The 11765-nt window shown below is 34.7% G+C and overlaps 2 pseudogenes; both read left to right on the top strand.

The window, feature by feature from the left end:
- The first annotated feature begins 4658 nt into the window (after positions 1-4658).
- On the top strand, positions 4659-8173 carry LOC150036370 (uncharacterized; annotated as a pseudogene).
- Positions 8174-8332: 159 nt separating this feature from the next.
- LOC150036371 (uncharacterized) lies at positions 8333-9851 on the top strand (annotated as a pseudogene).
- The last annotated feature ends 1914 nt before the right edge of the window (positions 9852-11765 follow it).

Genomic DNA, 11765 nt, shown 5'->3' on the forward strand with positions numbered 1-11765 from the left:
TCTGTCCCTCTAAAAGTGATAAATTCGGGATGCAAAATCAATATCGTGAAATTAGATGAAGGAAACTTTCTCTCATGAAAACTAAAGATTACAACTACAATACGTGGTTTTGGCCTCGAGAAGTTCATAGATCCAGACACCAGCATTCCTTTGAAGTTCATCATTGATGAATCAAAATCATCTTTATCAAGAACCATTAATCCAGAGTATGATTATTTGATTAAACAAGATAGTTTAATCACTTCATGGCTTCTTGGAGCAATGTCGAAAGACCTCCTTGCTGAAATGCTCGACTGTGATTCATCAAAAGAGGTATGGACAATTCTCAATGTAGATGACATTATCATCATTGGTAGTTCTTCACAGATGGTGGAACAACCGATTGGTGAGTTAAATAAACAGTTTTCTCTTAAAGACCTTGGATTGTTAAACTATTTCTTGGGTATTGATGTGTCATATCTGACTGATGGTGACTTGTTCCTTTCACAAAAGAAATATATATCTGATATACTATATAAAGAAAAAAATGCAGGATGCTAAATCCATATCTACTCCAATGGTTAGTGATTCTATCTTATCTACATATCATGGAGAAAAATTTTGATGATGATCGATTATATAGAAGTATAGTAGGAGCCCTACAATATGTCACTTTGACAAGACCAGAAATTGCATATAGTGTAATAAAGTCTGTCAGTTTATGCATTCTCCAAATAAGTTCTATTGGCAAGTTGTAAAAAGAATCCTTAGATACTTAGCAGGAACTCTTGATCATGGGTTAGTGTTTAAGAAACCAAATGATTTAAATATCCATAGTTTTGTTGATGCAGATTGAGCCTCGGACCCAGATGACAGAAAATAAACCTCAGGAATATGTGTATTTTTTAGAGGAAATTTGATTCAATGGGCATCAAAGAAACAATGAGTAATATTGAGATCTAGCATAAAAGCTAAGTATAGAAGTCTCGTTCTTGTATCATCAGAGCTAATATGGTTACATTCTCCATTCACTGAGTTGCATATTTGTTTATATCAATCCTTTATACCATTTGGTGTGACAACTTGAGTAATGTATACTTAAGTACGTTGTATACTTAAATGCTAACCCGATCCTCTACTCTCGTATGAAGCATGTTGAAATCAATATTTTCATTGTACAAGATCTTGTTCATCATAAGCATGTTCGAGTGCAAGACCATCCAACTCATGCTCAAGTTGCACACATCCTTATAAAACTATCTGCTGCAAAGTTTCTTCCTTTGAGAAACAAGCTAATGTGTGTTCTTCAAACCACATTGGCATGAGGTGGAGGTATTAAGAGAGCTCATTGAGTTGGACAGTTGTATTTAAAATTGGTTATCAAATTATTACTTTTCTGTTAAATTTTGTGTAAATTAGTTGAACTTTCTGTTTATTTGTTTTCACACAATGATCCTTCTATAAAAGGTCATTGTGCTTGATCACTTATCATCAATAATGTCTCATTCATTTGTGATCAATTCTCTATTAAACTTGAATACTTTTATTTAATGTTTAAAATTAGTTATTATAGTCTTGAATTTTGAAGAATATGTTTAAAAGATCCCTCAACTAATGAATATATAATTTTTAAATATAAAATTAATTAAAAATATGATGTGGCAAGATGACTTGGAATTTTTTTTTTTAATATTTCACACTTCTCTCTCTTCTCTCTTTCTTCTTTCTTCTTCTTCTCTCCTCTCTCCTCTCTCCTTTCCCCTCTTTTCCATTTACATGTCTTTTTGTTTGCCATTTTTCAATTGGAGAACACGATGATATTTGCTCATTTCTCTCTCTTCTTTCTCTCACATGGATTAGGAACAATCAAGCTGAGAGATTTAGAATCTCTCTCTAGAGAGAAAATTTCAAAAAGAAAAGAAAAGAAAAGTCTTCAAATTTTTCATCTCTCTACCTATGTCGATTGGTCGTCTCCTTGTTGAATTTTATGTCCTAAAACTCGTAAATCTTGTGATTTGTAAGCACTTGAACTTATTTTGAAAATTCAATAAGTTTTTATTGAATAGATGTTTTGCTTATTAGAAATCCAATAAACCTAAAAGTCCTTTGACTATTACATGAGTACTTGAACTTTATGTAGAGACATAAAAGTGGATCGGGTTCGAGTAAATAGTCAAAATGATTTATAGTATATGAATAAGGTTATGTGTCTTATTTTGGTAACACTATTGGATGCAACATGCTCTGTAGTTGTTACAAAGAGTTGTAAAATGCTACAAACGAAGTGATCCTAATTCGTATATGTTATGACATAAGGAGTGGGGGCATCCCTATGCAAAAAGGTTTGTACGAGATCGGACCACGAAATCAGTCACTCTTACTTTATAATGTTGTTTACTATTTAAGATTGACTATTTCAAAGCGATGATCTAGGTAATTGACATTAGTCTTGAGCTAACTATGAACTCCTGTTTATTCGGTATTATTCTTAGATTTTCATAGGTGAGGGTTGGCTCAACAGCGTCGGCTCAATAACCTCCCATTTCAGGGGTAAGACCGGATAGATAGCTGGGGACATAGGGTGCTAGATGGAATTCATTCCTACCCGCTGTAAAGGATAGTAGAGAGGTTCTCCTTTAAGTGCTGATTCTAGGTCTTGAACAAGGGGTCCCGCCCTCTCATTGGCCTGAGAGGGACTCTGTTTGTTGATTGGATCACAAATCACTTGTTCATTAGAGGATCAGTAAGATTTAAGGAACAAAAGGTAATTTTAGGGGTAAAACAAAGATTTGACCTAGTCGTTATTACGAACAACTTGTGAAGAGTTAACTTACTAATCATGATTATATCAAATGGACATAATATATCTACAATGAGAGGAGTTCAACTATGGGCTTTAGTGGAGTGACCCATTAGTTAACGAATAGAGGTTAGTTCGGTCTAATGAATTTAGCCAATTAATCTCGGATCATTAGAGCCCATGATCTGTAGGTCCATGACATCCCCCTACTAGCTCGAAAATGGATTAACTCTATTTGAAACATTCAAATTAGAATTAAACGGAATTGGAGAATTAATATTTAAATTTGATTTAAATATATGAAGGTGGATTTGTATAAAATTAAGTTAATATTTGATATTAAATTAATTAGAATTATTTAAATTGTTTAGATAATTATTTATTAATTTTATTAGAAAAATTAATTTATGAAATTAATTTATAAAATTAATAATTTCTAATTGTTTTCTAAAATCAAATTTGAAATTTGGAAATTGGAAAAATACACAAAATGGAAAAATAGTTTTTCCAAATCATCTTCAAGTAGCTCACCCATAACCCACCATCTTTAAGCTTCAATTACTCCAAGCATGAGTTGCATCTCATGCAACTATTCTCATTGCATGATGGTCTGCAATATATTGAAGAGATTAGAGTGAATTTGAGGCAATGCAATCGATAGAATTTTGTTGAAAATTCGGGTTGAAGAAGAAGTTCTTCAAGTGGATTGCTGCTAAGTTATTCTCCAAGTTCCCTTGATTCCAACTTATACTACAAGAAAAACGAGAACTCCCGGCACCGTTTTAAGGCGTCGGGAGTTAGGTCGTCGGGAGAGACCGTCTCTCCCGGCGAAGTAAAGGACCGTCGGGCATTCCCGGGAACTCCCGATGCCGTAAAGGTTCGTCGAGAATTCTCCAAGAACTCCCGACGCATCCAAACCGGCGTCGGGAGTTTTCCAAGAACTTCCGACGCATTAAAGCAGCAAGGAACTCCCAATGGTCTCCCAGGCGGTGTCGGGAGAGGGGTTTGGTTTAATTTTTCTCGTGCACATCGAAAATCTTTTATTTCAAAAAACTCTAATCGATTTCTTAGCACTTCACGTCACCCCATTTTCCTTCTTCCCTTCACGCCCTCGCCACTCCCCCCTGTCGCCGCCCCTCTTCACGCCTGCACCGTTGCCTGCCCTTCCCCCTTCGCATCGTCGTCCACCGTCCGCCGCCGCCCCCCTTCATTGCTTGCAAATTTGTTGTTTATTTTCAAGCTTTCATCAAGGTTCGTGCACATCCATTTCATTTATTTTCTCTTATTTTGTATCTTAATTAAGCCAATGTTTTTAATTTCTAGCATGTTGGTAATGTTGGTAATGTTTAATTTTTAGCATGTTACTATTGTTAGTAATTAATGTTGCTAATGTTTAATTTCTAGCATGTTGGTAACCTAATGTGAATTATGAATTATGGATTGTTGATGTTATTATGGATTGAGTTTTTTTTTCTTTTAATTCTTAAGGTTATGGATTACTTAATTTAGAAAAAAATATTGTACTTAATGCATTTAATATTTTAAAAAAGTTTAAAGAATCTACTAGACATAAAACTAAATTTTGTGTCTAATAGAAAATTGAACTTTAAATTTTGTGTCCAATAGGCTTGTAAATTTTAGAAGATGTTGAATAGATGAAAGGCCTATATTAGACACAAAATTGAAAGTTTGGAGCGTACTAAATAAAACATTTGAAAGTTGTTAAGACAGTTTAAGCGGTCTAAGGACCTATTTGTTTATTTTGCCTTAAGAAATGAAAATTATGGAACTCAATGCTTAATAATACTTTGTACTTTGTCCTCTAATCCAGGTTACTGTTTTGGATTACAAGTTGGTCAGAAAATATTTATTTTTAAGGATGAATAAAGGATGGATTAAACTAAGGAATAAGTTATCAATGGAGTGTAGAGAAGAAGTATCACAGTTCTTAGATATGGCAAGGTTTCATATAAATGATTCCGGACGAATAAGATGTCCATGCAAGAATTGTATGAATTCAATTTGGAAAAAGATAGATATTGTTGAACGACATCTATTAACTTATGGAATATCTCCCTCATATTGTGAATGGGTATATCATGGAGAGCCAGTAAACTTATCTAGAAGTCATACAAATCATTCAATAGAGGATGTTGAAGTAGATAGTATAGAGAGTAATGCTGTCGAAGAAAATGAGATGTTGAATCTTATAAACGATTTACAAGTTCCAATTGAAAATGAAAATGCAAATAAAGGAAGAATTGAGAATGAAATGTCCTTTAATGGTCAAGAAAAAGATACTACGAACTTATTCGAGGATTTAATGACCGAAGCACGTAATGAATTATACCCTGGGTGTTCGCAATTTTCGTCCTTAGACTTTTTAGTGAAGTTGATGCATATCAAAGTTCTAAATGGCTAGAGTAACAAATCATTTGACATGTTGTTGGAATTGTTAAAAACAGCGTTTCCAGCTTGCACCTCTATACCTACTTCCTTTTATGAAGCCAAGCAAAAATTGTGTGATTTAAGTCTAGGTTATGAGTCTATTCATGCGTGCAAATATGATTGTGTATTGTATTGGAAAGAGTTTGTAGATTTGAAATAATGCGCTATTTGTGGTGAGTCTCGGTACAAAGTTAATGATGGCAAGGATAAAAAAATACCACATAAGGTATTGCATCATTTTCCATTGATACCGAGATTAAAACGATTGTTTGCATCAAAAGAAGGCGCTTCTGACATGAGATGACATAAAGATAAGCGAGTTGAAACAGATAATGTATTGCGACATCCAGCTGATGTAGAAGGGTGGAAACATTTTGATCGTGAATTCCCTCATTTCTCTTTAGATCCTCAAAATGTTCGTTTGGGATTAGCATTAGATGGCTTCAATCCGTTTGGAAATATGAGCACTTCTTATAGTATGTGGTCTGTGGTGATAATTCCTTATAATTTGACCCCTTGGAAATGCATGAAGGAAACAAATTTCTTCATGTCTTTGATCATACCTGGTCCAAAATCTCCCGAAAAGGAAATTGATGTTTACTTGCAACCGTTGATTGAAGAGTTGAAAGAGTTGTGGACAATTGGTGTGCAAACTTATGATTCTGTTGCTAGTGAGTTTTTTCAACTATATGCTACCTTATTATGAACGATTAATGACTTCTTTGCGTACGGTGACTTATTTGGGTGGAGTACAAAAGGTTTTAAAGCATGTCCAATATGCAAAGAAGATAACTTGTCCTTCGGGATAAGAGGAAAAATATCATTTATGGGATATCGACGTTATCTTCCAGAGAATCATAGTTGGCGTCGAAGTAGACAACATGATGGAAAAGTTGAACGTAGACCTCCACCAGTCGTAGTGAATGGAGAAGAGATATTACAACAAATAAATACGCTAAACTTTTCTGTGCTTAGCAAACATCCATCGAAGCAAGACAAAAAAAAGAAAGCGAATTCTAAACTGGACTAAAAAAAGTATTTTTTTTCCAACTTCCATATTGGTCCAGACTATTGTTACGACATAAATTGGTTGTAATGCATATTGAAAAAAACATATGCGAAAATTTGGTGGGCACATTGTTAAATATTGAAGGAAAGACAAAGGATACAACGAACGCTCAATTGGACTTACAAGATTTGAAGATAAGAGAGGACCTACACTTGATACAGATCGAGAACAGATTTGTAAAACTACACGTAGCATACACATTAACAAATGGTGAACGGATTTCATTTTGTAAGTATTTGAAATCAGTGAAATTCCCTTATGGATTCGTATCTAACATATCACAATGTGTCAATGACAAAGATGGAAAAATATCGGGCCTGAAAACATACGACTGTCATGTGTTACTTCACAGACTACTCCCTATTGGTATTCGAGCATACTACCGAAGAATGTATCCACTGCTATTGTTGAGTTGTGTACATTCTTTCGCGACTTATGTGCAAAGATAATATGTGTAAGTGATTTGAACAAACTACAAGCAGACATCATAGTCATACTTTATAAATTGGAGAGAATATTCCCACCTGCCTTTTTCGATGTAATGGTACACCTTGTAGTTCATCTACCATATGAAATCAAAGTGGTGGGTCCAGTTAATTACAGTTAGATGTATCCTATTGAAAGAAGTTTACGAACATTAAAATAATTTGTACGGAACAAAGCACATCCCGAGGGGTCTATAGCGGAAGCATATGCAATGAATGAATCATGAAACTTTTACTCACGATGTCTAAGTGGGATTGAAACGAGATTCAATAGAGATGAACAAAATGATGATAACATTCCCGATCATGAGATATTTGGTGAATTTGAATTATTTAGGCAGAGGGTACGACCATTAGGGGCGTCAACTTTACGAACGCTATCAGCGGAGGAAAAGCGTATTGCACATTGGTACATTCTCAATAATTGTAAAGAAATACCAGACTATTGCAAGTACGTTTCAAACTTTTTCCTTTTCTAAATTCTAGAGTATCTCCTTTAATATAACATTTAAATGATGAATATTGTAGGCAACATTTGAGGTTAATTCGTCGTGAAGTTCAATGCGCCTCTGACTTATATATAACAAATTTCCCGATTTGTTCAAATCTCAGGTATACATAGTCATTTTGTAGGCAACGGTTGAGGGATGATTCATTTTTCGTATTCATTTTTAATGTATATGTAATTATCAGGTTCTACAACGGGGCGAGAGAGAAGATATCTTCGATGATTTCTTTTCACTTGCAATGGGACCTTCGTCTGAGGTGCGCTCTTACAATGGATGCATTGTTAATGGGGTACGGTTTCACACTGTAGAGCATGATAATCGTCGAGCTACACAAAATAGTGGAGTCCTAGTGACCGGGGAGATCAGTGAGAACACAAGTATGGATAACAATTTCTACGGTGTTGTAGATGAAGTATTAGATTTGCAATATGCGAACAGAAGACACGTTTTCTTGTTGAAGTGGTTTGACACAGATAACAACAAACGTAATAGGACACATGTAGATTTAGGATACAAATCTATCAATATATCACACTTTTGGTATGTCGATGAGCCTTTCATCTTTGCTATCCAAGCACAACAAGTCTTTTACATTGATGGCATTCAAAAAGGTAGCAATTGGAAAGTTGTTCAAGTAGTCCAAAATAAACGAATATGGGATGTACTGGAAGTGGATGATGTTGAAAACGCACAACTAGATTTACTAGAAATTGTTGGTGGCGTCCGAGTGGATGAAACCATTGAGGAGGTTACTTTATGCAGATCTGACGTTGATCCTACAGTTGTGGAAAGACCAATTACTATACATGGCAATCATGACTTCATAAACGATGATGATGAAGAACAATTATCTCTCAATAACAGTTCAAATGCTGATGAATAATTTGAATTAGATTACGGTGATCATGAGTAATGATGTATCTACTAAATTCTCTTTTTCTCTAGCTTACACGTATTTATTGTTAATTTAATATTGTTTTCTCTCTTTTGTGTTTGTATAGATAAGATGTCAACCCCTAATAATAATTTGAATTAGATTACGATGATAAGTAATAATGTATCTACTAAATTCTCTTTTTCTCTAGCTTACACGTATTTATTGTTAATTTAATATTGTTTTCTCTCTTTTGTATTTGTATAGATACGATGTCAACCCTTAATAGGCAATGGGAGGCTGATGAAGAATTCTAGGAGTTATATCTAGGCAACACGGTATCTTCTGTGGGCGATACTTCAGGTTAGTATATTTTGAAATATATTCTGTTAACTGAAATACATCATAAACTGTTTTAGATTTTTTATTCTTTAGATAGTGGCTCAGCATCCAATCGGAAGAAGCGAGAGCATTCGCGGAACATCGAGGTGGAAAAATACGTACAAAAACATGGGAGAATCACAATCGTCATAAATGAGGGGGAAGCGAAACAGATATCTCAACATTCGGTTTGTTTTAGTAATGTGATCGGCGTCACTGTGAGATCCGTATTTCCAATACGGTGTCGTACTTTTGCTGAGGTTCCAAACGAGTTCATAGAATTGGCTAAAAGTCAATTATTGGTAAGTAATTATAAGTTTATTCTCTTTACAGTCATAAACATCATCTATGCTAATTCTTCCCTCCCTCTTTTGTAGGCTCATTTCGATCTTGATCTGTCCAGTCAACTACTTAACCGTTTTATAAAACATCAAATTCAAAACTCGTTCAAAGAATTTAGATCAGACTTGCATAGACATTACAGAAAATGTGGAGATCCTCAACAAGCACGTGCCAGTTTGCCTAATTGGTTTAAAAATAGGCCAGAAGATTGGTACTTTTCGTGTGACCGCTTCGAGAGTGAAGCGTTTCAGGTACAATATTTATGGCATGTATCATTTGCTGCATTTACTAATACATCACACTATTGACATATTTTTTTTCTTCAAATGTAGGAAGTGTCTGTGACGAATCGGAAGAATAGAAAGAAATTACCGTTCAACCATGTTGGTGGATCAAAGTCATTCCTGCAAACTCAGGCAGAGTTGCAGGTAAAGGAGGGTCGATAAATAGGACGTGTTAACCAATTTAGGGAAACACACTCTAAAGATGGCAAGTTTATGAACGAGGCTGCTGAAAGTGCACATGTAACATTTTTTTCTTTACTGTCGTGTTTTTTTTTTCACTTTTAACTTTAGTCCCTCATTCTTACCCATTTAATTATTATGTCTAGCATCAAATGTTGGAATTACAATCCAGCCCCACTGTAGAAGGTTCTCAACCACTAACAGGGGATGAAATCTGTGAGATAGTTTTGGGTACACGATACGGATATTCAAAAGGTCTAGGTTGGGGCCCTAAGCCTAAGTCACGAAGGAGTACCATGTCATCAAGCTTGTCGTCTACTCAAGGAACGGAGGAGGAAATGGATGAATTGGGAGTCAATTTTCAACAGTCTCAGTCGAGGATTAAGGAACTCGAAGACGTTCAGAGAAGAATGCAAGAGAATCATGCGAGACAAATGGAAGAAATGAAAAAGATGATTGAAGACATAGTACGATCACATAGAGGAAACCCATCAAATTAGGTATGATTACTACATTATTTAGTTGTGTAATATGTTACTATCCTACAGTTATGATAGCAAAGTTTAGTTATGTCTTAAGTAGCTTTATGCAGTTATGGTAGCAAAGTTTAGTTATGTCTTTAGTTATGTCATTTAAAGCTTCAACACTCTCATACAAATTAGATAAGCATCCCATCATACCTTGATATTTCAAAAGCCCAATCACAGTCCCTGAGTGTCGCTCTCTCCTGTATCTCACTCTCTCCATGAATGTCACTCTCTCCATGAATGTCACAACACATGTATAACTTCATTTGATCAGCTGAAGATTCAAATATTAGGCTTTAAAAGGGTGTCTTTGCTCTGATTTGGTTGTAAATATGTGTCATTTAAAGCTTCAACACTCTTATACAAATTAGATAAGCATCCCACCATGCCTTGATGTTTCAAAAGCCCAATCACAGTCCCTGAATGTCATTCTCTCCATGTATCTCACTCTCTCCATGAATCTCGCTCTCTCCATGAATCTCGCTCTCTCCATGATTGTCGCTCTCTCCATGTATCTCGCTCTCTCTATGAATGTCACAGCACATGTATAACTTCATTTGATTAGATTCAAATATTAGGCTTCAAAAGGGTGTCTTTGATTTGATTTGGTTATAAATATGTGTCATTGAAAGCTTCAACAATCTCATACAAATTAGATAAGCATTCCACCATGCCTTGATGTTTCAAAAACCCAATCACAGTCCCTGAATGTTGCTTTCTCCATGTATCTTACTCTCTCCATGATTCTCGCTCTCTCCATGTATCTCGCTCTTTCCATGTATCTCGTTTGCAAAGATGCCCTCAGCAGCTTCACACCCTGATTGACATCCAAAGTAATGACATCTAAAGATGCCCTCAGTAGCTTCAACACTCTCATACAAATTAGATAAGCATCCCACCATGCCATATCATTGAATTTTGTAATGTAAGCAACGAATAAGAAATTTTCAACTGTTTCATTCAGAGATTTTTATTTATTGGATGTTGTTTTTTTTCCTATTCTTAGGGTTGGTCCTTTTTTTTATCTTATTTTAGTTGTAGCGAATTTTTCATTGTATTCTCACTATTATTTTTGTTTATTTGTACTTTGAGCATTAGACTCATTTCATTATTTCAATGAAAAAGTCTCATTTCCTTTTCAAAAAAAAAAAAAAGAAAGAAAGAAATTCTCAACTGTTATATTCATCCAAAACTCATAAGAAAATCTCAACTGTTATATTTAATTAAGATGTATAATTGTGCTTTTCCTTTTCTTTTGATCTTATTTTTATTATTAAATTAGAGGGAGCCTTAACTTGTGATAACAGAGGAATTAAAAGGGAGACTTGCAAATTACATAGCAAAGGGGTAGTTAGCCCAATGAGCCCCAACTATGGATTGGGCTAGAATCAAGGCCCATCCTATCATCAAAAGAAATGAAATGCTTGCAACAATTGTTGTTACAATATTCCTAAGGCCCAAACTTGCATAAATGGATATGGATTTGAATTGAAAACTCTCCACTTGGACCCATTAGAATAAAAGAAGAAAGGGTAATTGTAATAAATGGTACTTTTAGGGGTATTAATCAAGTGAACAACAATATATTTAAAGAATTGTAAAATAACAAAATCTATCAGTAATAGGCCAACTTGTTTCCTTTTTGAACATGTTGCTTAGAAAGTCAATAATCAAATTCAAAAGGTTGTCATGCCTTGTTATGTCAATAAACTAAAGTTAGGTCACCCAAATCTTATTATAGTTTTTGTTTTTGTTTCTTTCCCCTTTCCAACAATATTTCTTTACTACTATTCTACCCCATTATCCTATGCATGCACTAATATTATTTTGAGATAAGCTAGCCTTTCTTACATACTTCTCATGCAAATTTAATTTTTACTAGATTTC

The sequence above is a fragment of the Benincasa hispida genome, chromosome 5 (assembly GCF_027475165.1).
Source record: "Benincasa hispida cultivar pf3 chromosome 5, pf3_genome.v1.1, whole genome shotgun sequence".
NCBI lineage: Eukaryota > Viridiplantae > Streptophyta > Magnoliopsida > Cucurbitales > Cucurbitaceae > Benincasa > Benincasa hispida.